Raw genomic sequence first — 23,828 nt, 5'->3', positions numbered from 1 at the left:
GTGAAGTGCCCACTCCTGGGCACCCCCAAGGTGAAGCCAGGCATCCTAGCGTTGTTGGGGCCGTTGTGGAGATTAAGCAAGCTATTGCCCAGAGTTGCAGAGTGGGACCCATGATTGGAATAGGCACCGAGGAGAGAATTATCAGGTCCGCTGAAACAGTATTAGCTTGTGGTAAAATCACTCGGCCCCTACGTGAGTGCGTGCAAAGAGTTATCAAATTCTGTCTTTGCCTGGGGCGCCAATAACGCCTTGGTGTGTGCCCATTATTACAGAAGATAACGCTTGGCAACATGTGCACGTGGGCTTGGTGGTAGTGCCAAATTTCGAGCAAGCAGAGAAGCATGCACATTTATGACAATTAAAAATGAACAAGACATAAACCGATTGTAAGAAACAATGCCTGAAAGGTACTCACCCCTAGTGCCGAAGCCTAGGGCTGACTGGGGAGGCAGAGCACGTCGTTGCTCTAAGGCTGCGGGAAACAATAAATATGAGTCGCCTGTGTGCCAGCAGTGTATTGCTTACCGGGATTGCAGGAATCTCAGTATACTCACAGTGGGAAGCTGACGACTTGCTTTCATCCTACCCTTAGCTCCGGGCCCCGTAACGCTTGCTTCCTGGTACCGGCTTTTTATAGGAACATCTGGAGCGTGCATAGGCTAGTAAGTTGACTGCGGCGGCCCTCTTAGGTGTAAAATTTGAGTGCACTTTATTGAGACAATCATAGCGGGCAATAGACATTCGGATGGGTCATGTATGGCGCTACATTGTTAGCAAGCATAACAAATGTTAGAGTGTATATGGAACCAGTTGGAATTGTTAGTCAGATCAATTCAAGGACAGTGTTACTCATAATGAAGAATGGTCAGTGCTCGGTTGGAAGACGTGATGAGTTGGATTCTGGACAACCCATGGTCAGTACATCAGATTAACTTAACTGATGAAGTTACTAGGGTGTTGCACCAGTTAGCAAGGGTGTTAGTGGCACTAGTAACTTGCTTCTAAATGGGGCTTGCTAATGCCATACTGATTGCCTATCTGGGTGAAGGGAAGGGGTTAACTACTCCAAGGACGATATGTGAGGTTGAAAGGGTAGATGTAATAGACCCTAGCGGTTCAGTTCAGCCCATGGGATGTCATCGTTGAGCCCCCTGGAATGTCCCCCTAATTTGAAAACCCAACATTGTTCATTCCTAAACAATGCTTCTTTTGTGATGTTTGGGAAAGCTTCTAGGACGGTCCATTGTAGGTTGTTAGGTGTATGGTTTTATTCCGTGTAGTGTGCACACATTTTGGTATTGGTCTTTTTACATCGGAAGTTACTCATGTGTTCGGTGATCCTTGTTTTCACCGGGCGGGTAGTCACACCTATGTACTGCAGGTGACAGGGGCACGTGATAAGATAGACACAGTTGCGTATGTTGCAGTTAGTGTGTTTGTTCTGCGTCCATGTCCAATTGTTGGTTAATTGAATGGACTTGGTTGCTCATGTAATGGGACAGACTATACATTATCCACAGGGGTAGTGGCCTGTTACTGGTGGAAGACTCCATAATGTGTTAGGGGCTGATATTAATGAGTAGGTCTTTAATGTTAGAGGTGCGTTTAAATGTGAACCTAGGTTTGTTCACGGAGAGTTCTCCCATCTCAAGTATTTTCCAGTGTATGTTAATCACCCTTTTCAACATGTTGGATTCTGAAGTGTAAGTAGTAACACATGTGATGAGGTCACTTTCAGGTTTGGCATGTGTTTTCAAAAGGGTCAGCCTATGAGTATTGCGGGCTCTTTTCTAGGCATTTTTTATGGTGAGAGGCGGGTATTGTCTTTTGGCTAGGTGTGTACTTAATTCTGACGCTTGTCTTTTATAGTCCTCCACATTGCTGCAGTTTCTGCAGATACACAGGAACTGGCCATAAGGCAGATTTTCTCTCACATCCTTTGGGTGGAAACTCTGATAGAGTAATGGACAGTGGCTGTCAGTGGGTTTTCTGTAGGTAATGATGTCAAGTCTATCTTCTTTTTTGATGATCATTAAGTCAAGAAAAGAGAGTTCTTGTTCAGAACTATTGGCAGTAAACTTCAGGTAGGGGTTGAGGCTATTGATCCATGTGAGGAAGGCAGGAATCTCATTTATCTAGCCCTTCCAAAAGACCAGAATGTTGTACTGACCATGGGTTGTCCAGAATTCAACTCATCACGTCTTCCAACCTAGCACTGACCAATCCTTATTATGAGTAACACTGTCCTTGAATTGATCTGACTAACAATTCCAATTGGTTCCATATACACTCTAATATTTGTTATGCATGTTCACAATGTAGCGTCATACATGACCCATCTGTGAGAAAGTGCCATCTTTCTTGCATGGTATGCCCCCACCTTTTGCTGAATTGCCGATGTGCTTTGACTGAGTGTACCCTGGGCTCCTGCTAATTAGGTGCCTAGGGCCTGTGTTCCTTCCCTAAAACTGTGTTGAACTTAAACACCATTGGCATCTCTGGCCACCTGTCAGCCCCTGGTAAATGGTACCCTAGGTACCCAGGGCACTGTGACCAAAGAAGACCCCTAAGGGCTGCAGCACTTATTGTGCCACCTTTAGGTGCCCTGTAACCTGACACTCACACACTGCCTTTGAAGGCTAAGTGTCCTGGTGCAGAACTAAATAAGGAGTCGACATGGTACACATCCCTGTGTACAACAAGAGTAGGAGTCCGCTGCACTCACTAGGTCATGAAGATAGCCAAAAGTGTAAAATCCAAATGGCCAAGGTGGGGGTGCTCAGGAGGTTCACCTCCCGTCCAAGAGGTGCTGTGCTTAGATACTCGATAAACCTTACAAGGGTAAGGTGGGACTCTTGAGCACGCCAAAATTAAACTTGAAAAAAAGTGTCAACAAATCTTTAGTCCATAAAGTAATGAAGGTTTATGTTGCCATCAATTTATTCCAAATATTCATTTATCCAAAATGAAGATATTGCGCTATTCCAATTTGATTCTTGGTTGCACAAGTGTAACACAAATCATAGGATATCAACTGTAGACATCATCCTTCTGTACAGTCCATATTAACCCCAATATATTTCGAGCCTGGCTTGGCTCTTCTTCAGGGGGTCAGATGTCTAGGAGAAAAAACATATAATGGACAACTATATGTAAATTTAGAGGCTGAGGCTATACAAGCTTCATCAAGAAAACGGTGAGCTGTAACAAGTATAAAAGTCAAATGAAAAAGGTAACGTGTCAAAAGAGAGAACTGATGTGAACCACAATGCTACACGTGATGATATTAGGGTACACAGGGTGCTAAAACGCCAAGGGTGATGTTAATATCTAATGTGAACGCAAAACCGTGCTAAAAATGGTGACTGAAATAACGAAGAAAACGAAAACATCGGAAGTCCCTAAAACGTGGTAAAAGGTGTGCTGCCCACTGAAGTGACAAAATCTTACTGGATAAGTCGGTTATAATGTTCTGTGATTCAATCAGCATGCCGTTCAATGGTGCTAGAAGGTCGAAACAATACATGCAAATTGTGGACACAAACTGCATCGGACAGTAAACTCACCAATGCACCGCGTACAAAGCTAAACGGCACCCGCACCGAGTACAGAACGCCGTGGACCAAACCAGGATACTGGAAGCGTGTGTATACACCGCGTATGGTTAGTACGTATAAAAATAGGACTGCAAAAAGGAAGTGAGCGTACGTGAGGTGTACGTCACGAGGCACTAGTGCAAGTGAAGACGGGCTAAAACGTCCCGTAAAGGTTAGAAAATGAAACAAGTGGAATAGATGTAGGATGTGATAACGTACAAGAAACCTATGGATAAGAACATAATGTAAACACATGAACAGTAAAAGTAAACAATGTGCGTACGATTAACACAAGAGAATATTATGAAAGAACCAACAGATGCTGGGATATATCAAGTGTGGTAAAGGGAAAAATAAAAAATTCTGCAAAGAGAACTATTCTGGATTCATAAAATGCATTCCATGCATCCAAAAGGACTCAATGAAAGACTGGAATATAGTAGTTTTCTCTAACTTATTGGTCAATCTAAGTATCTTTGTGGTACACTTGTGCAAACAAGAATCAAATTGGAATAGCGCAATATCTTCATTTTGGATAAATGAATATTTGGAATAAATTGATGGCAACATAAACCTTCATTACTTTATGGACTAAAGATTTGTTGACACTTTTTTTCAAGTTTAATTTTGGCGTGCTCAAGAGTCCCACCTTACCCTTCGTAAGGTTTCTCGAACACATCCCTGTGTGCCATACCCACAAACACACTGCTGTGGCATACATCAGTCACCCCTTGAGCTGGGTGCACTATGCCAGTGGTGAGGGCACAGGTGCATGAGCCCTGTGCCCCTACAGTACCCAGGGCCATTCCTGAGCACTGTAAGTGCAGAGATCCCATTAAGAGTATATGGTGCTGGGAGGTTGCCATTACGAACACCACAGCAACATGATGGCTACACTGAAGGCTGAGAAGTTTGATATCAAACTTCTCAGCACATTAAACCCACACTGATGCCAGTGTGGGATTGAATGTAAAATGCACTACAGAGTGCATCTTAGAGATGCCCCCTGAAACCTAACCTACAATCCATGTCTTGTCTGAGAGGCTGCCACACAGCAGACATGTTGCTGGACCCCTGGTAGAGAGCCCTCCACTCTCCTGGACCTGCAACAATGCACATCCTGGGCGAGGTGCTAGGTCTCCTCCCCCAGGATGGGCAGGGGAAGCTTCAAAGGCATGCCCGCTTTGTGAGCTTCTCCAGGCCACTTGCTGTACTCAGCAACTGGCTCCCATCGGTTCTGACCCCCACTCTGGCAGGAAGACTGGAGGGAAACCCTACGTAAGGTAAGGGGGTGTGCCAGCCTGTGCCAACTCCACATAGACTCAGGGGTCACCCAGGTTCAGGTAGGTACAGTTGGTACACCCACCGGGATCCATGGCATGATTTTATTCCACGTAGCATGCAAGCCCAGCTGCTCTCTATCTGCAACCCTTTTTTTTGAACTTCTATTCAGATACCACTAACCACACGATTACGTGTGTTTATTTTAAGAGTCATGTTCAACGTTGTCACCTTTACGCGATAAGATGCTATTATACCGGCAAAGTTTGCCATTTTTCTAAACATTGTTAAGATATATGTGTTCCAAGTAACCATTTGCACATACAATTGAGCACAAGAAACCACAGGATATCAAGTTAATTCCTATGTCTATATAGTGAACAGGTTCAAAAGAACAAAATGGAGGAGTACTACCCGATGAGGGTAACTGAAGGCTTTTGTCTAAACTCAGGAAACATTGTTCCTTTGTTAGGAAACCCCTCACTCACCACCTAGTGGTGACTTGCTTCATCATCGGGGCCCACCCAAGTGGCCTAGCGTCACTTGGGTGTGCTTCAACACCTGCAATTGCAGTGGAGCTGGTAGTGAAGTGTGGGGTGCAAACAAAAAAGAGTGTAAGTGTTAAAATTGTCCTGGTATGCTTTTATATAAAGTTTAATAAAAAAGTAACTGGACAGGATTAAAAATATAGGTGAGATAGTAGTAGGGAAGTTACGACCTACTTATCTCTGTTTTATGTGTTGGTCGACATGTTTCTACCATTAGGGGAAAATCCCCGGTATTCCTCAGGACCAAAAACAAGGAAGTGGGTGGTATGTGCCCCCTAAAAGACACACCCAGCCCTAATTCCTTGGACGACCAGAAGAAAAATAGACTTCTGGGTACGCACACCTAAAATTAAGGGTGCTGAAAAACCTGTGGAAAAGGAAGAAAAGTGAATAAAATAATTACTATCCTGTTACGTAGTGCAGTGATAGAGTGCAGGATACGTGCAATTATTCTGGCTTTCCACAGTGGTGGTTGACACAGTGCCTTCATCGATGCAGAGCGTGTCTACAGGTGGTGTGCAAACGTGCTCATAGCCTTGGAGTTAAAATATCTATGAAATAAGGTCTGATTTAAGCCTTAGTGCGTGCCTTATAGAATACATGCTGGCATCGTAGTCTGGGGTGCACTAGGTCGGAGTGCTCATATTTTGTACCGCCGTGGTTTTTCTGGTGCCAGCTAAATGGTGATTAATCACTATGTAGGACCTGTTCAGAGTTCGTGGTCAACAGAAAGAGACAAACTGGACTGACAAACACAAACAACATAGAGTAATTCACGACATGTGATATGGCAGAAAGATGGAATAGGGCTTACAATGCTGGGGCTCAGGTCGAGCTGCATCAAGCAGGAGTAGGGCGCTATGCCGGTAACAACATAATCTAAGAAGAAAAGGATATGTTGTGGGTCGAGGGATAACTTCCCTATTCAGCGCTAGGGGGTGGCCTGCGTTGTTGGTCCTGCTTGGGGTGAGGGAGGGAAAAAGGACAACTTACAGTTGTGTTGGCGGAATCAGGCGGATCACCTACTTCTCCGTGCTCGCTGCTTGGTAGCAACGAGTCAGTGAGGGCGTGGCGCATAAATGCGTCCGATCGCTTCCGGGAAGCCCGTGTCAGTACGGGAGCCCGGGAGGGTCAGTGGTAGGCATGGTTACCAACCGGCGCTGCGCCTGCGCAGAGGTGTGGTAAACAGTGGCTGACTGCTTGGGGTGGGCGTGGTTGCCGCCCGGCGCCGTAGGTGTACGGGACCCTGGGAGGGTCAGCGGTTGGCATAGGAACTGAACGGCGCCGCGCCTGCGCAGTGGTATTGTAAACACTGGCTGACGGATGGAGGCGTGGTTGCCGCCCGGCGCCGTGTGTTTGCTAAAAGGGTCTGATAGGAGCGATCATAACATGGGTTGGTGTCAAAAAACTCGCTGGAGCTATTGTCAGCGGGAGGAGAGATCTCACTGGGGCTTAATGGGGATGCCAAGTCGGTCGCTAGACGAAGGGAAGTAGTGCCGTCTAGCGACCGACTTGGCATCACCATTTAGCTGGCACCAGAAAAACCACGGCGGTACAAAATATGAGCACTCCGACCTAGTGCACCCCAGACTACGATGCCAGCATGTATTCTATAAGGCACGCACTAAGGCTTAAATCAGACCTTATTTCATAGATATTTTAACTCCAAGGCTATGAGCACGTTTGCACACCACCTGTAGACACGCTCTGCATCGATGAAGGCACTGTGTCAACCACCACTGTGGAAAGCCAGAATAATTGCACGTATCCTGCACTCTATCACTGCACTACGTAACAGGATAGTAATTATTTTATTCACTTTTCTTCCTTTTCCACAGGTTTTTCAGCACCCTTAATTTTAGGTGTGCGTACCCAGAAGTCTATTTTTAGGTCTCGCCTGTCGATGCGCATGCGCATCGAGCAAGGCGAGAGTATTGGCACTTATCCGCTCTTTATCCACACTGCAAGGAATCGTGGCGATTCCTTGCAGTGCACGAGAAATTTAAGCTCAATGCGCATGCGCATTGAGCTTAAATGCGCGTGCACATGCCCCCAGCCGCCTGCCTTGCCTACTCTCTTCCACAGCCTCCCCCAGCTCCGCCCCCTCACTACTTGATTGCACGGCCGCTAGGCCGTGCCTCCCCTACTCTCCTCCCCCCTCCTCCTCTCCTCCCCTGCCTGCCTGCCGCTAGCCTTGTTTCCAATTATTTCTACACGCAGGCTCCATATCCAGTAGCGCTGCCTGTAAATATCGCGAGCGTTCCCCAGTCCGCCACTGCGGCTGTCCAGGTAAATAAATACAAAATGGTTGCTTGGGCGGGATCGTTAATGGGGCTGCATAGTACAGCCTGCATCTCTCCAATCCATGCATCTCTCCCCTTACCCAGTCTTCGGTTTCCAAACACGCCTCTACTGGTGCTTGCTTTTACTATTGTGCCGAAGATTATTGTGTCGCCGATTTCACGAAGCGCCTTCTGATTTGTTTTTAAGGGTCAGCATTCTAGTGTTGCCTGCTGTACCAGCACGCACGCACCATAGAGTCTGGCACTGCGTAGACTTGAATGCCCTGATCACGTGACCCGGAAATACCGAGCAATCTGGTTTGGCGCGCTCTGGCTTACCTATTTAAAAATAATCGGCCAAGACAAGCCCGTGTACACATCGAGGGAAGCGGGCAGACACTTTTGGTACCAGCGGCATGTAAGTAACCCTCCAGATTGTCCAGCTTGCTAATCTCCATTTTACTTTGAGGACATAGTGCGAAGCCGCATCACTCAGTTAAATTACCCACTATTCGTTAACACCCTATCTTGGATGTATTTGAGTATATGATCTAGCTGCACTTATTGTTTGCGCCACGTCCCCACCACATTCCACTGCTTTACAAATATTGTGTTAATCTCCTATTGATTTGGTTCAAAATCAATTGGCGCTCCAATCTTATTAGTGATCTGGTCAATATTCCTCGGTGTTGTGCCTCGTTTTATTAACCAGCGTGCGTTAGAGGGGTGTTTCAGTCTGCCGTGACAGCTGGTGTTGTGTGTTTTCAGTGTCTATGGGTGCGCCTTGTTTTTCACGCGCCATTTGACCCGCGCAGTCTCTCTGGTCAATGGTTCCTAGAAGGGCTTCAACACGCAGTCGTCCGCGAGCCAGTCGCGGCCTGGCCTCTATGGCCGTAGCACCCTATGAGATATTACTGTGCACAGTCGCCGCATCTGCAATAGTCAACGTAGAATGTTTGGTGGTGTGGGCGCCCATCTTGGACGGTGCAAAGCCCAGGGCTACCCCTCGAGGCTGCGGCCTTGACCTCCGCAATGGAAAAGGCCTACTGTCTGTCACTCGGCTGCTTTCTAGTCTTTTACCATCTGGACCAAGTTCCGCACAGCTGCACGGATTTCTTGTGTGATAGAACATTTTTTCCATTCAGTGCTAAATGTTCCTTCCTATGAAACGCACAGACGCGCTTAATTTAGTCTGCGAGAAGAAATGCTCATGCAAAAGCACAAAAGGTGCCTTAATCTCTGCAAGCTGTTTGTTTTTCTACCCCAGGCTTGTCTATTTGGGTTTGAAAAGTCGTGTTTATTGAGGAGATGTTTCTGGGGTGTGACATTAAAATAATACACGGCTTTTCATGCTGGCTGCGGATTTTTTCAGTTAATCTGCAGGGATAGGTTTTATAGCTGTCAAAGCATGGCTGGTCCAGAATTTTTTTGCACTAATTAAAAATATATTGTTTACAGTGCTTTATCCTGTACCTTAGGATATCTAATTATGTTCAGTTCTCTGCTACCACATTATTTACTTTTGTTAATCATTTCTGCATATATATATGGTTGGAAGTTATTAGTTCACGTCATCCTGTTTTTGATTTTCATGATGGTAATTCTTTTTTTGGATGCTGGCTAAATGTTCTGCTTATTAAGCGTTAAAATACCAGGTGCACCAAACATGTTTCATGTAAATTGGGAGGTTGTTTAGTGTATCAAATTGCACATTATTACACGTATACATGTGCATTTAGAAATAACTTCACGTTTCGAAGGTACTCGGTACTTAAAGATTGTAATATTTTATTATGTACAGTGTATATCTGCCAGTGTTTTCACAAATATCTATTTTATACATACTGTGTCCTGCTATGCTATGGGCTTCAATGTGGGTGTGCAAGTGTATGTACTTTTAACTGATTCCAAAGTCATGTATGTTAGGATGTTTGTGTGTGCGTGTAACTATTTTCGTGTGTGTTGGAGAATGTGTGTATGAATAGAGGTCTAAGACTGCCGTGTGGCTTAAATGTGTTTGTTGGGATAGAAACATATACATTGGTCTGGCCCTGTCCTACCAAACTGTGACTTTGGACATATATTAGGGTGTTATCAGGGTCAATAGTACTTACTATCGACAATGGTTGTAATTTAAACAGTCTATAAGCAGTCCTCTGAAGTCATTAGATGTAGCTCACTCACCCTCACCCACACTCACCCTCACTCACCCTCACTCACCCTCAACCCCTCACTCACACTCACCCTCACTCACCCTCACTCACCCTCAACCCCTCACCCTCACTCACCCTCACCCACACTCACCCTCACCCACACTCACCCTCACCCTCACTCACCCTCACCCTCACTCACCCTCAACCCCTCACTCACCCTCACTCACCCTCAACCCCTCACCTACCCTCACCCTCACTCACCCTCAACCCCTCACCCTCACCCTCACTCACCCTCAACACCTCACCCTCACTCACCCTCAACACCTCACCCTCACTCACCCTCAACCCCTCACCCTCACTCACCCTCAACCCCTCACCCTCAACCCCTCACTCACCCTCACTCTCACTCATCCTCACTCACCCTCAACCCCTCACCCTCACTCACCCTCACTCACCCTCAACCCCTCACCCTCACTCACCCTCACCCTCACCTTCACTCACCCTCACTCACCCTCACCCTCACCTTCACTCACCCTCAACCCCTCACCCTCACTCACCCTCAACGCCTCACCCTCAACCCCTCACCCTCACCCACCTTCACTCACCCTCACTCACCCTCACTCACACTCACCCTCACCCACCCTCAACCCCTCATCCTCACTCACCCTCAACCCCTCACCCACCCTCAACCCCTCACCCCCACTCACCCCCACTCACCCTCAACCCCTCACCCTCAACCCCTCACCCTCACTCACCCTCACTCACCCTCAACCCCTCACCCACCCTCAACCCCTCACCCTCAATCCCTCACCCTCACTCACCCACACTCACCCACACTCACCCTCACCCACCCTCACTCACCCTCACCCTCACTCACCTTCACCCTCACTCACCTTCACCCTCACTCACCCTCAACCCCTCACCCTCACTCACCCCCACTCACCCTCAACCCCTCACCCTCAACCCCTCACCCTCCCTCACCCTCATTCACCCTCAACCCCTCACCCTCACTCACCCTCAACCCCTCACCCTCACTCACCCTCAACCCCTCACCCTCACTCACCCTCAACCCCTCACCCTCAATCCCTCACCCTCACCCACACTCACCCACACTCACCCACACTCACCCCCACTCACCCTCACTCACACTCACCCACCCTCACTCACCCTCACCCTCACTCACCCTCACTCACCCTCACTCACCCTCACTCACCCTCACCCTCACTCACCCTCAACCTCATGCTAAAGATTTACAAAAAAAACCATTAACAATTCTAAAAGCACTAACTCTAATGCTGCGAGACCTATTGCATTTCTAATGCTTGTTCTTCTGGTCGTCCAAGGAATTAGGGCTGGGTGTGTCTTTTAGGGGGCACATACCACCCACTTCCTTGTTTTTGGTCCTGAGGAATACCGGGGATTTTCCCCTAATGGTAGAAACATGTCGACCAACACATAAAACAGAGATAAGTAGGTCGTAACTTCCCTACTACTATCTCACCTATATTTTTAATCCTGTCCAGTTACTTTTTTATTAAACTTTATATAAAAGCATACCAGGACAATTTTAACACTTACACTCTTTTTTGTTTGCACCCCACACTTCACTACCAGCTCCACTGCAATTGCAGGTGTTGAAGCACACCCAAGTGACGCTAGGCCACTTGGGTGGGCCCCGATGATGAAGCAAGTCACCACTAGGTGGTGAGTGAGGGGTTTCCTAACAAAGGAACAATGTTTCCTGAGTTTAGACAAAAGCCTTCAGTTACCCTCATCGGGTAGTACTCCTCCATTTTGTTCTTTTGAACCTTGACCAGGGAATCAGGAGTATTCCCCGTCCGACTACTACGGACGCAACTCCTTACTCTCCTCCTTGTTTTTCATTATATAGTGAACAGCACATCATTGCAGCATGAAGAGTGTCACTCGCACTACAGTTTATTTAAATTGTTGACTAGATGTACTCTGTTTGTTGGCAAATTTGTTTCTATGTGTGTTTGTTTTTCAGAGTAATGACGCTTTCAGCAATTTTGAAGGTGGTCCGGTAACCGTAAGTTGTGCGGTCATTTTCATGCCACAGTTCAGGGTGCACCTTAGCGAGTGCATACCGCTGTGGCACAAGGGCCTGAAGAAAGCCTCACTACTGGCCCTTTAGAGGCTGAAACATGTAGGCCATTTCTACCTACCATGTAGTGATGAGACTGGCCAATCTACCCGGTCTAGCATCCACCTCACTTTTTAATCTTGTCTTACCACTCCACTAATTAAAATCTTTTGGATTGGTCAGGACAATTTTAACTTATCACATTATGACATTTTGCACTGTCACTATAAAAAAAACGCTCCGCTGTAACCAGGTGTTGAAGCACACCAGAAAGGCATTCGGTCTCTCTGGGGCGAACCCAATGATGAAGCATGTCACCAACTAGGTTGATGAGTGAGGGTTCTTTTTTTACAAATAAGAGTGACTCTGCCATTTTGTCATTATCTCTGGCCCCACTCTTCTGTTTTTTTTGTACTACTTACCAGGGGGTCTAAGAGTGGCTACAATTCCTCATCCTCCCTTTCTTGTTGCTTATTAATTATTGCAGCTGTGCCATTCATGAGGGAGGCGATAATAATGTTGGGAGATATAAATTGTGTTATAGATGGGAATCTAGACCGAGAACCCCCTCGGCTACATAGTAAACCACAAATGACGGCAACACTGACAGACATGTTGAAGGAAATTCCCCTTCTAGATATATGAAGGGAACGTAGCCCTACACAAAAAACATTCTCCTGCCACACACCAGCCACCAACACATTCAGCAGAGTGAGCAAGGGAAATGAAGGGGATAAAGTATCAAGCAAGGTATATTTTAGATCACTCTCCGATTTTGATCAGCTTTGAGGGCCCGAAACCCAGAACGGCCATACCCATGTGGCGCCTCCGAATGGAAAGCAGTCTCAGTGGCGTTAACAGAATATTTTGAGGAAAATTGAGATACGGCTACAAATAGTGCATACGAATGGGAAGCCATGAAGGTGGTACTTCGGCGGGTATGAATACACAGGACATATAGAGTAAGGCAACAACTGTTGAAATATATTGGGAAACATGATTGTAACTTGTCCAGGTTAGAAAAGAGACTACATGCCGACCCACAAACACTTGAGGAATGGCAGGGGGTGAAGACTGAATTATTGGAGACATGGAAACGCCTAGAGAAGTACGACCATAGGGTTTATCGACAGTTGCACCGTGAGGGGGATAGGTCAGGCGCCCTATTAGCTAGATTTTTGAGACTTGAACGATCCACGGAACCAATACTGCAACTGCAGGACATCGAGGGGAAAATGATTTACACACAAACAAGAATCACAGAAATTTTAGACAGTCACTTGCATAAAGTCTATGCGCAGGGAACCAAGCCCTTGAATACTGCAATAGCAGAGTTCCTGGTCTCAGTGGAATTACCCCACTTAGAGAAAGACACGTAAGAGATACTAGGAGGCCCAATGACGCAAGAAGAAGTAGTAGGGGCCATAAAACACTTAAAGTCTGGGAAATCACCCCGGAACAACGGGTTCCCGGCAGAATTTTACCAACGATATGCACTGATACTATTAGACAGATTAGTGGAAGTATATAACGAGGTGCTACACACACAAAAATTGCCGGACTCCATGCGGGAAGCCCTGGTAATAAGGATCCCACAAGCAGGACAGAGATCCTACACAACCAAACTCATACAGGCCAATTTCCCTTTTAAATATTAACATGAAGGTGCTGGGCGGAATACTGGTGAGTAGACTGCTCCCGTATGTGTCACATCTGAATCACCCAGATCAATCGAGATTCATCCCACGCCGCAATACTATGCTTAATCTAAGAGGCTTGGCTCACTTATGGCACGATCTGGGTTTGAGACGGGAAGAACACGCCCTGGTTCTCCTCGACATCGAACAAGCGTTCAACTCCGTGTCCTGGCCCTTTGTTTGGGCCACATTGCAAAAAATGACTTTGGGACAAGGGTTTATCAAATGTGTTTAATTACTCTATGCTTCACCCAGGGCAAGGGTTAAAGTGGGAGGTAGAGTTTTGGAGGCGCTCCAGCTGAAAAGGGGTACCAGGCAGGGTTGCCCCCTATCGCCTCTGATATTCGCCATGGCAATGGATCCATTGGCTTGTGTGCTGCGAACCCACCTGGAAGTTTGGGGAATAAAAGTGGGTTGCACCAACCATATAGTCTCAATGTATGCTGGTGATACCCTTGTGTATTGTAGACAACCACAGGAGGCAATACCAACCCTGCTGAGGGCATTGGAAGAATGTGGGAAGGTGTCAGGGTTCTGAGTGAATCCCCAAAAATCGAAGGTGCTCCCTATGGGAAGCGTGATAGATCGATTAATGGAAATGCTTCCGGAAGTGGGGCTGCCATGGACGAAAGACCCTGGCAAGTATTTGGGTATGATTCTGGCTCAATCGGAAGAAAGGTTCCTAGAGCTCAACGTAGGCAGGGTGATGGAGGGAGTACAATATTCTGTGAGCATCTGGAAAGACCTGCCTCTATCTTTGATGGGAAAGGTTGCAATCACAAAAATGATCATTGTACCGCGCTGATTGCACGTTCTCCAAAATTCATTTTATAAAATTCTGCATCACGTCTTTAAACAAATAGAAACCTTGCTAACAAAACTGTTTTGGAGCAATAAACGCAAGTGTATTAGCCTTTCAACACTACAGAGACCATGGCAGATGAGGGGTAGATGTACCCTGTATTGAATATCACTATATGGCCACACAATTACAGCATGCAGTCCACTGCTGTAACGACCAGATTTTCGGACCAGATAGAATCAGCTCACCAAGACACCACAAACCCAGCCGAAACGCAACCAACCTCCCTCCTTAGGACCTATTTACAACAGGTATCTGTGTTCCTACCTAAGGATGGGGAATTAGCAATATACAAGCTCATATCATCAGAAACACCACTAAATCTATAGGGATTACTAAGAACACTCACTGATTACTAAGGACGTCCATGCTCTACACCACACTCATACCGTATAGTCTCGCGGCAACTCAGACCCAGACTATGCTACCCTCCTACTCATAGTGAAGGGGGCAGTTCCAATAACTTACCATTACACACTGACCACAATCAGTGCTCTCACTAGCCACATACACACTGTGTCCTCCCAGTGCTCTCACTATTTCATACATACACAAGCCACAATCCTGTGGGTATACACATTGACTATAATCAATCCTCTCATTAACGCCACTTTCCCTAGCGGCGATCTCATTACACACTGACACACTCAGTGCTCTCACTAACGCCACTTTCCCTAGCGGCGATCTCATTACACACTGACACACTCAGTGCTCTCACTAATACACAAGCCACAATCCTGTGGGTATACACATCGACTACAGTCAATGCTCTCACTAACGCCACTTTCCCTAACGGCGATCTCATTACACACTGACACACTCAGTGCTCTCACTAATGCCACTCTCTCTCTAGTGGCAATCTCTGTCCTATGAATACCTTCAGCTCTCTCTCTCTGTTGGGAAGTTTCTCTCATACATCTAATACCTACTGGGAATGTCTCATATATTTTATGTGGTACACAAGAATGGCCAAATTACACTGTGCAATTATTATTATCTAATACAAGTTCTCCTCTCCCCCTCATTATTCAGTTACCATTTACCTGGACGGGAATCGCATCCGTTCACATAACAGTACCTGACTAGAAGAAAGGTTAACTTTATTGTAATAACAATATCTACACAGCTGTTCATTAAGAACTGGGGTTCCTTTATTATAACAATATCAGCAATATAATACTGCACTATAACACATAGCCTAAAAAGCAAAAGGGGAATAGACACATACACAGATCTGCGGGGTCTCTTTATTATAATGGAAAGCTTTATTACTATAACACATCCACATGTAACTGACAGGGAATGGATTATACTGCACACCGCTGAAAGAAAAAGGATTAGCAATACAGTAGGGGAATCTAGCCTAGGAAATAAAGGACAAGATTAATGTTTATGGGCATTAATATAACAGGACAGATATCACCTGATTAGTATGACGTCTTGCTCTAGCTGTCATCTGGGTTCCTCTCTCGTCTGTGCCTTGGCTCGTCTCAGATTCTCCCCAGCACTCTTGGACACGCATCTGCGCTGATCACTCTGCACTGGATTCCTCTCCCCCACGAACTGTCTTCACTTTCAAACTTCAGTCTAATGATATAGTTTCTGCCGCTCTGATAACCGTTCGCTCCACTAGCTTCTTCACTCTGTCTGATTATCCCAGCTCCAATGTCCAACTCACTCGAGCTGCTCCCACAGACTAATCCACGATATAACTTCAGTCTCTTCCAAAAGGCATCACTCCAGACTCCAGCTGATCACAACTCCTTCTGATAAGTAACTGCTTCTGACTGCTTTCTTCAGCTCCAAACATCATCTGCCTTCTCTCTCCAGCTCCAAACACCATCTGCTCACAACTGCTTCTGATAACTCCAGCCACCAACTGACTGCTCTCTCTCTCTCCGTTCCAAACACCTACTGACTTCTCTCTGTTCCAAACACCAACTGACTCCTCTCCCCGGCTCCAACTGACTGACACTCCTCCTCTTTTGCACTTCGTTAATATGGAATGCTCTCCTCTAGTGGAAAGTTCCAGCCAGTAGCCTCCTCCCACCGAATCCATGCACCAGGCTCCTTGCTCCAGACGCCCCCACAGTGATCAACTGCTTGTTTTGTCTAGAGACTTGAGCCCAGGGACACTTCTTGATAAGATTCAGCTCTGGCCGGTTCTCTCTAGTTTGCAAAGAGCGAACAACACCTCATAACTAAAACATCACCTTTACCCTGCAAGCATCTCAGTCTGCAGGGACAGAAAGCAAAATGGAGTATCTCTAGTTCTGGGCCTTGTAGGCCCGAAAAGGATGAAATAACACTTAGCTCTATCAGAATACATACACAAACCATAATATAAAGTCAGGACTACAGGATCCACCCTCTACTATAGGTAGGATGATGAAAGGACACATAATTATGTCAAAGCCAATAGGCAATAGATGGATTAGAGTCAAGAATAAGGGATCTATCATCATATAAAGCAGCTATCCTCTAGTTTATGCTTCTAGGTCTGGAAAAAGGCCTGAAAAGGACCAACACAAGCCAAGAATAGGGATTCAGGATGGTAGCAAGCTTAAAGTCACCATCACTCAGAAATAGAGCCAAAAACACGGTCACAACACTCCACCCTTGACTTTAATTTGCTAACATCCGTAAACAACAACAAACAAATAAACAAACATCAACATAATCTATCAACAAAATCAAAAAGAAAAGACTCCCTAAAATGAATGACAACTAAGGAAAATACCACCTAAAACTTAATGTAAGGAATGTAAATCTCACAACCAATTGAAAACAAATCAAAGCACCCTTGACCTGAATGTTGAAATGTAACTAAGATTGATCTGATAACAACAGAAACTAACCAAAGCACCCTTAAACTAAATGTGCCTCAACTTCTAGTAATAACTCATGAAATCTATTGATGATTGGACATGTTTGTGAAATGAAAACAACAAAGGGCCTAAATGAAGCCTACCTACTTTGGTCAACTTAAGAAACGATTTGGTAAAATCTGACAAATAAACATAACAAAGGGCCCTCAAGGTCTGGGCAACTATTACTAATAGATGTAGGATATAACCTGACTAAAAGACACACCTCCCAGGACAACTTAAAGTTTAAGGTGACCACCCTTGGAACTAATCCCACTGTTCTAAATAAGAGTTGATGGATCAAAGTGATAGTGCAATAATAGGGAAACAAGGACAACCCCATCTCTACAAAATAGCTGGTGTAGCACTATGCATATCAAGCAATAAATCAAAAAGTTATCTAAGTGTGGTGTATATATTCTTCTAAAAGATAATTCAGACATAAATAGTCTGTCCAGAAATCCCTATAGCTAAAATAGATAAATCATAGACTTAAAATTGGAAAACTCAGTAATAGTAGACCATGCCAAAGTCAATAGGCAAAGGTCATAAGTCATCTAACTCAGGAAACAGTTTGCACCTAATCCCTCTGCATCAATCTGTGGAACACATGTGTGCACCATCATTTAAAACATTGCTTTCCCTTCATTGGCAAAACTGTTTTAGAGAAAACAGGAAAACTATGAAATAGGTGAAAGATAAACAAGTGTAAAGTCAATCTGTATCAATAATGAAATAGCGTAGCATGCTAAAATCAAAATATTATGTATCACAGGGCATCAGATTATTAAAGCAGCTCACTAATTATCAAATAATATCATTTGCATATAGTAAAAGGAATCATTGAACCAAAGGCCAAATCATGAATGTGGCACTGCATCTTTTAAACTGGAAAATCAAAACCATGAACAGGACTGAGAAATTTTGAATTGGGGCCGGTTTGTGGTAATTGCAAAAGTGGCATAATGTCCATCTGAAATAGAAACATGGGAAAAATGCAAGACTCAAGAATGCAGGCCAAGGAATTACATTTCAGACTCCTTTCGTAAAGAAACATCATTATAACCAAATAAAAATGGGTTCTTTTAGATCATCACTTGCAAAAGTCAATTAATATTTTTTTTTTTTTAAATAGAACTTTTGGCTTTGTCAAGGATTTTTTTTTTCTTTTTTTGGGGGTCAAAAGTTCAGTCAATATAAAAAGTTCTAATCCATAGTTGGTTTCTCCTTAGGAAAACAGTTCATTCGTATAGGCCACGATCCTCCATCTTCATCTGTATCCTTTGCCAAGGAAGCACGCCTTCCAATCTGGTCATCAGCTCCAGGCACGTCAGCTTCCGGTCTGGGTCCAGGCTCGGGGGTTTTTGGGGGTAGGGGCACTCATCCGAAAATAATAAAACACATCACTCCAAAATAAGAAAAAAATACACTCATACAGGGCCCCCAGCATATCAGCCATCTGAAACGAAAAACACGCATCATCAATCTTGCAAAAACAAATTTTCCATTCAAAAAGCACCCCAATTGCTTTTCATTTCTGTAAGAAACCTCCTAATTCATGAAAAGAACTCTTCTAAATGCAAGGAATGATTTAAACATTCTACCTATACCATATTCTTTAAATTTGTTTGGGCAAAATCTAATTTTGTCATACACAGCCATAAGGGCTGGGCCTAGCTACTCTGTCACTAAAGATGTCCGCGCTCAGAGTTTTGAACCAACTCCAACCATAACAATCAGGAGCCGGGCTACCTTGCGATGTAATATTGAATCACTGCCAAATGCTGATCTCATTGCAGGAGCGAAGCTCCTGCCAAGTTTTTTCTCTACACTGCCTTCCCCTCATCGTGATGTCACCCACGGGGCAGGTCCTCCACCCTTTCAAAACTCTGTGAGCTGAGAACTGCTGAATATCTGCCAAAAATAAAAAAACAAGGCAAGGGCAAGTCTGCCTCAGACGGACGCTCCAAAAAGGGCCCCTCCTTCTACAATGCTCTTGAGAGCCTGGCTGAGCTGTCATATCAGCCAAGGTCAAAAAACAAATTCCTTCGAACTTAAAACATACCCGTTCTCAGGCTTCAAAGAAATCCTGCCTTTAATTCGAAACACTGCACCATTATTTCTAACTAATTTAAGCAAATCAGACACAATGAAAAAGCATCCTAAAAACAGAAATTAATAAAGACATTTTTTGTAACCTAGACACATGCTAGCATTCTCAAATAGGAAGCAAAATATTTCTGCAGGTCTAAGACAAACTATATATCATAATGTACTGTTACTTGCTGAAAAGGAAAACATTAAAATAACATTACATGCAGCAACATAGAAAATCACGACAAATTTCTTAAAATAACATTTGAAACACCATCAATTTAAACAAGGGGAAAAAAAAGTTATACATGTAATTTTGCACTGCATAACCAAGAATTCATAAGTTGGTGCGCAAGCTTTTCTGTACTAATTATTAAAAGGGTCTGATTTATTTTTGCAGATAGCCTTTTTTCCTAACTGAGTGGGTTTACTCTCGCACTGGTCTGCTTCATATCAGCGCAAAATACAGAATCATTTGCATTAGAACTCTAAACAAAAGGGGCAGCTTGCTTTAGGGAAATAATCATTTATATTGTCTACATGTGCAAAATACACTACAGAACATTTTTTAAAAGCACACGGTTGCATTTCACTGATTAAAGCACATTCTATGATGGGTCTGATTTATTTCCACAACCGGTGACTGGTTGATTTATAACACTCCGACCTCCGAGTCAGACACATTAAATCATGTGTTCAAAGGCAAACCCACAGAAACTCGTGGACGCATTTCAAACAGTATGTTTAAATGAACACTGCTTTTTTTCTACGTGCAAGATGTGACCCTTCCGTCAGCTAGCTGTCAAAGTACATAGGCGAACCCTGCAACTAATTAAAAAGTCAAATCAAACCATCATTAATCTAAACAGTCACTGACTTTTAGTGTCAGCTCACATAACAATGCATGGTAAACAGCATGTTGAAATAAATACTGCCGTCTCAATTCAAGATATTAACCCTTTGGCAGCTCAAACACAACCGTTCCCCAATGTCTGCAGATACATGGGGAAGTCAAGAAGTTATCTCTCCACGTTTTCATATAACACGTGCACACATCTTCAAAATATTTTCTCCAAGCATTTGAAAGAGATCCAGCTCTCTCCTGCCTAACGTAACGATAACATGCTATGTACAAGCCATATTCACAAGGCGCTATTCACACGGAACTCAATGATAACATGCTATTCACAAGGCACATTCACAAGGCGCTACAAGCCATATTCACAAGGCGCTATTCACAAGCCATATTCACAAGGCGCTACAAGCCATATTCACAAGGTGCTACAAGCCATATTCACAAGGCGCTACAAGTCATATTCACAAGGCGCTACAAGCCATATTCACAAGGCGCTATTCACATGGAACTCAATGATAACATGCTATTCACAAACCATATTTACAAGGCACTATTCACAAGAAACTCAATAAGTCATAATGATGACATGCAATTCACAAACCATATTTACAAGGCGCTATTCACAAGGCGCTATTCACAAAGAACTCAACAAATCATATTGATGACATGCTATTCACAAGCCATATTTACAAGGAGCTATTCACAAGGAACTCAGCAAGTCATATTACACTGAATACATTTCATATTTCACAGCATAAGCAAATGCAGCAAGCCATTTAATAGGCAATTTACAAGCATTTTTCACACACATATGTACAACTGCATCAACACCAAGATGTAATTGGCTCCCTCATGTACTGTTACCCTTCAAGCCTGTCAGTTCAAACACCAAGACGAAAAGCATTTCTTCCACACTGCATAAGTCAAATGCCATGATGTCAATCTCCTTACACTCCAACTGTTCAAGTCCATAGGTCAGGGACCACACCTCACCATGCAATTCACAGACTGTTCCCAGATGTCAAATTTAAAGGGTTTTAAGTCCAAATACATGTCAAGGGCTCCCTCCTCTGCGCTTAATTCGAAACTGCCCGACTACGCCAGATGCAACGACCGGATTTTCGGACCAGATAGAATCAGCTCACCAAGACACCACCAACCCAGCCGAAACGCAACCACCTCCCTCCTTAGGACCTTATTTACAACAGGTATCTGTGTTCCTACCTAAGGATGGGGAATTAGCAATATACAAGCTCATATCATCAGAAACACCACTAAATCTATAGGGATTACTAAGAATACTCACTGATTACTAAGGACGTCCATGCTCTACACCACACTCATACCTTATAGTCTCGTGGCAACTCAGACCCAGACTATGCTACCCTCCTACTCATAGTGAAGGGGGCAGTTCCAATAACTTACCATTACACACTGACCACAATCAGTGCTCTCACTAGCCACATACACACTGTGTCCTCCCAGTGCTCTCACTATTTCATACATACACAAGCCACAATCCTGTGGGTATACACATTGACTATAATCAATGCTCTCATTAACGCCACTTTCCCTAGCGGCGATCTCATTACACACTGACACACTCAGTGCTCTCACTAACGCCACTTTCCCTAGCGGCGATCTCATTACACACTGACACACTCAGTGCTCTCACTAATACACAAGCCACAATCCTGTGGGTATACACATCGACTACAGTCAATGCTCTCACTAACGCCACTTTCCCTAGCGGCGATCTCATTACACACTGACACACTCAGTGCTCCCACTAATGCCACTCTCTCTCTAGTGGCAATCTCTGTCCTATGAATACCTTCAGCTCTCTCTCTCCGTTGGGAAGTTTCTCTCATACATCTAATACCTACTGGGAATGTCTCATATATTTTATGTGGTACACAAGAATGGCCAAATTACACTGTGCAATTATTATTATCTAATACAAGTTCTCCTCTCCCCCTCATTACTCAGTTACCATTTACCTGGACGGGAATCGCATCCGTTCACATAACAGTACCTGACTAGAAGAAAGGTTAACTTTATTATAATAACAATATCTACACAGCTGTTCATTAAGAACTGGGGTTCCTTTAATCAATATCAACAATATAATACTGCACTATAACACATAGCCTAAAAAGCAAAAGGGGAATAGACACATACACAGATCTGCGGGGTCTCTTTATTATAATGGAAAGCTTTATTACTATAACACATCCACATGTAACTGACAGGGAATGGATTATAATGCACACCGCTAAAAGAAAAAGGATTAGCAATACAGTAGGGGAATCTAGCCTAGGAAATAAAGGACAAGATTAATGTTTATGGGCATTAATATATCAGGACAGATATCACCTGATTAGTATGAAGTCTTGCTCTAGCTGTCATCTGGGTTCCTCTCTCGTCTGTGCCTTGGCTCGTCTCAGATTCTCCCCTGCACTCTTGGACACGCATCTGCGCTGATCACTCTGCACTGGATTCCTCTCCCCCACGAACTGTCTTCACTTTCAAACTTCAGTCTAATGATATAGTTTCTGCCGCTCTGATAACCGTTCGCTCCACTAGCTTCTTCACTCTGTCTGATTATCCCAGCTCCAATGTCCAACTCACTCCAGCTGCTCCCACGGACTAATCCACGATATAACTTCAGTCTCTTCCAAAAGGCATCACTCCAGACTCCAGCTGATAACAACTCCTTCTGATAAGTAACTGCTTCTGACTGCTTTCTTCAGCTCCAAACATCATCTGCCTTCTCTCTCCAGCTCCAAACACCATCTGCTCACAACTGCTTCTGATAACTCCAGCCACCAACTGACTGCTCTCTCTCTCTCTGTTCCAAACACCAACTGACTCCTCTCCCCGGCTCCAACTGACTGACACTCCTCCTCTTCTGCACTTCGTTAATATGGAATGCTCTCCTCTAGTGGAAAGTTCCAGCCAGTAGCCTCCTCCCACCGAATCCATGCACCAGGCTCCTTGCTCCAGACGCCCCCACAGTGATCAACTGCTTGTTTCGTTTAGAGACTTGAGCCCAGGGACACTTCTTGATAAGATTCAGCTCTGGCCGGTTCTCTCTAGTTTGCAAAGAGCGAACAACACCTCATAACTAAAACATCACCATTACCCTGCAAGCATCTCAGTCTGCAGGGACAGAAAGCAAAATGGAGTCTCTCTAGTTCTGGGCCTTGTAGGCCCGAAAAGGATGAAATAACACTTAGCTCTATCAGAATACATACACAAACCATAATATAAAGTCAGGACTACAGGATCCACCCTCTACTATAGGTAGGATGATGAAAGGACACATAATTATGTCAAAGCCAATAGGCAATAGATGGATTAGAGTCAAGAATAAGGGATCTATCATCATATAAAGCAGCTATCCTCTAGTTTATGCTTCTAGGTCTGGAAAAAGGCCTGAAAAGGACCAACACAAGCCAAGAATAGGGATTCAGGATGGTAGCAAG

At 44.5% G+C, this 23,828-nt stretch overlaps 1 protein-coding gene across 1 annotated transcript in view; it reads right to left on the bottom strand.

Annotated features, from left to right (window-relative positions):
* Positions 1-23,828, bottom strand: part of GIPC1 (GIPC PDZ domain containing family member 1) — a 98,169-nt gene that overhangs the window by 58,727 nt on the left and 15,614 nt on the right. The window lies entirely within an intron of this gene.

This window comes from Lissotriton vulgaris, chromosome 1_1 (assembly GCF_964263255.1).
Source record: "Lissotriton vulgaris chromosome 1_1, aLisVul1.2, whole genome shotgun sequence".
NCBI lineage: Eukaryota > Metazoa > Chordata > Amphibia > Caudata > Salamandridae > Lissotriton > Lissotriton vulgaris.
This window is presented reverse-complemented; position numbering and strand designations above follow the sequence as displayed.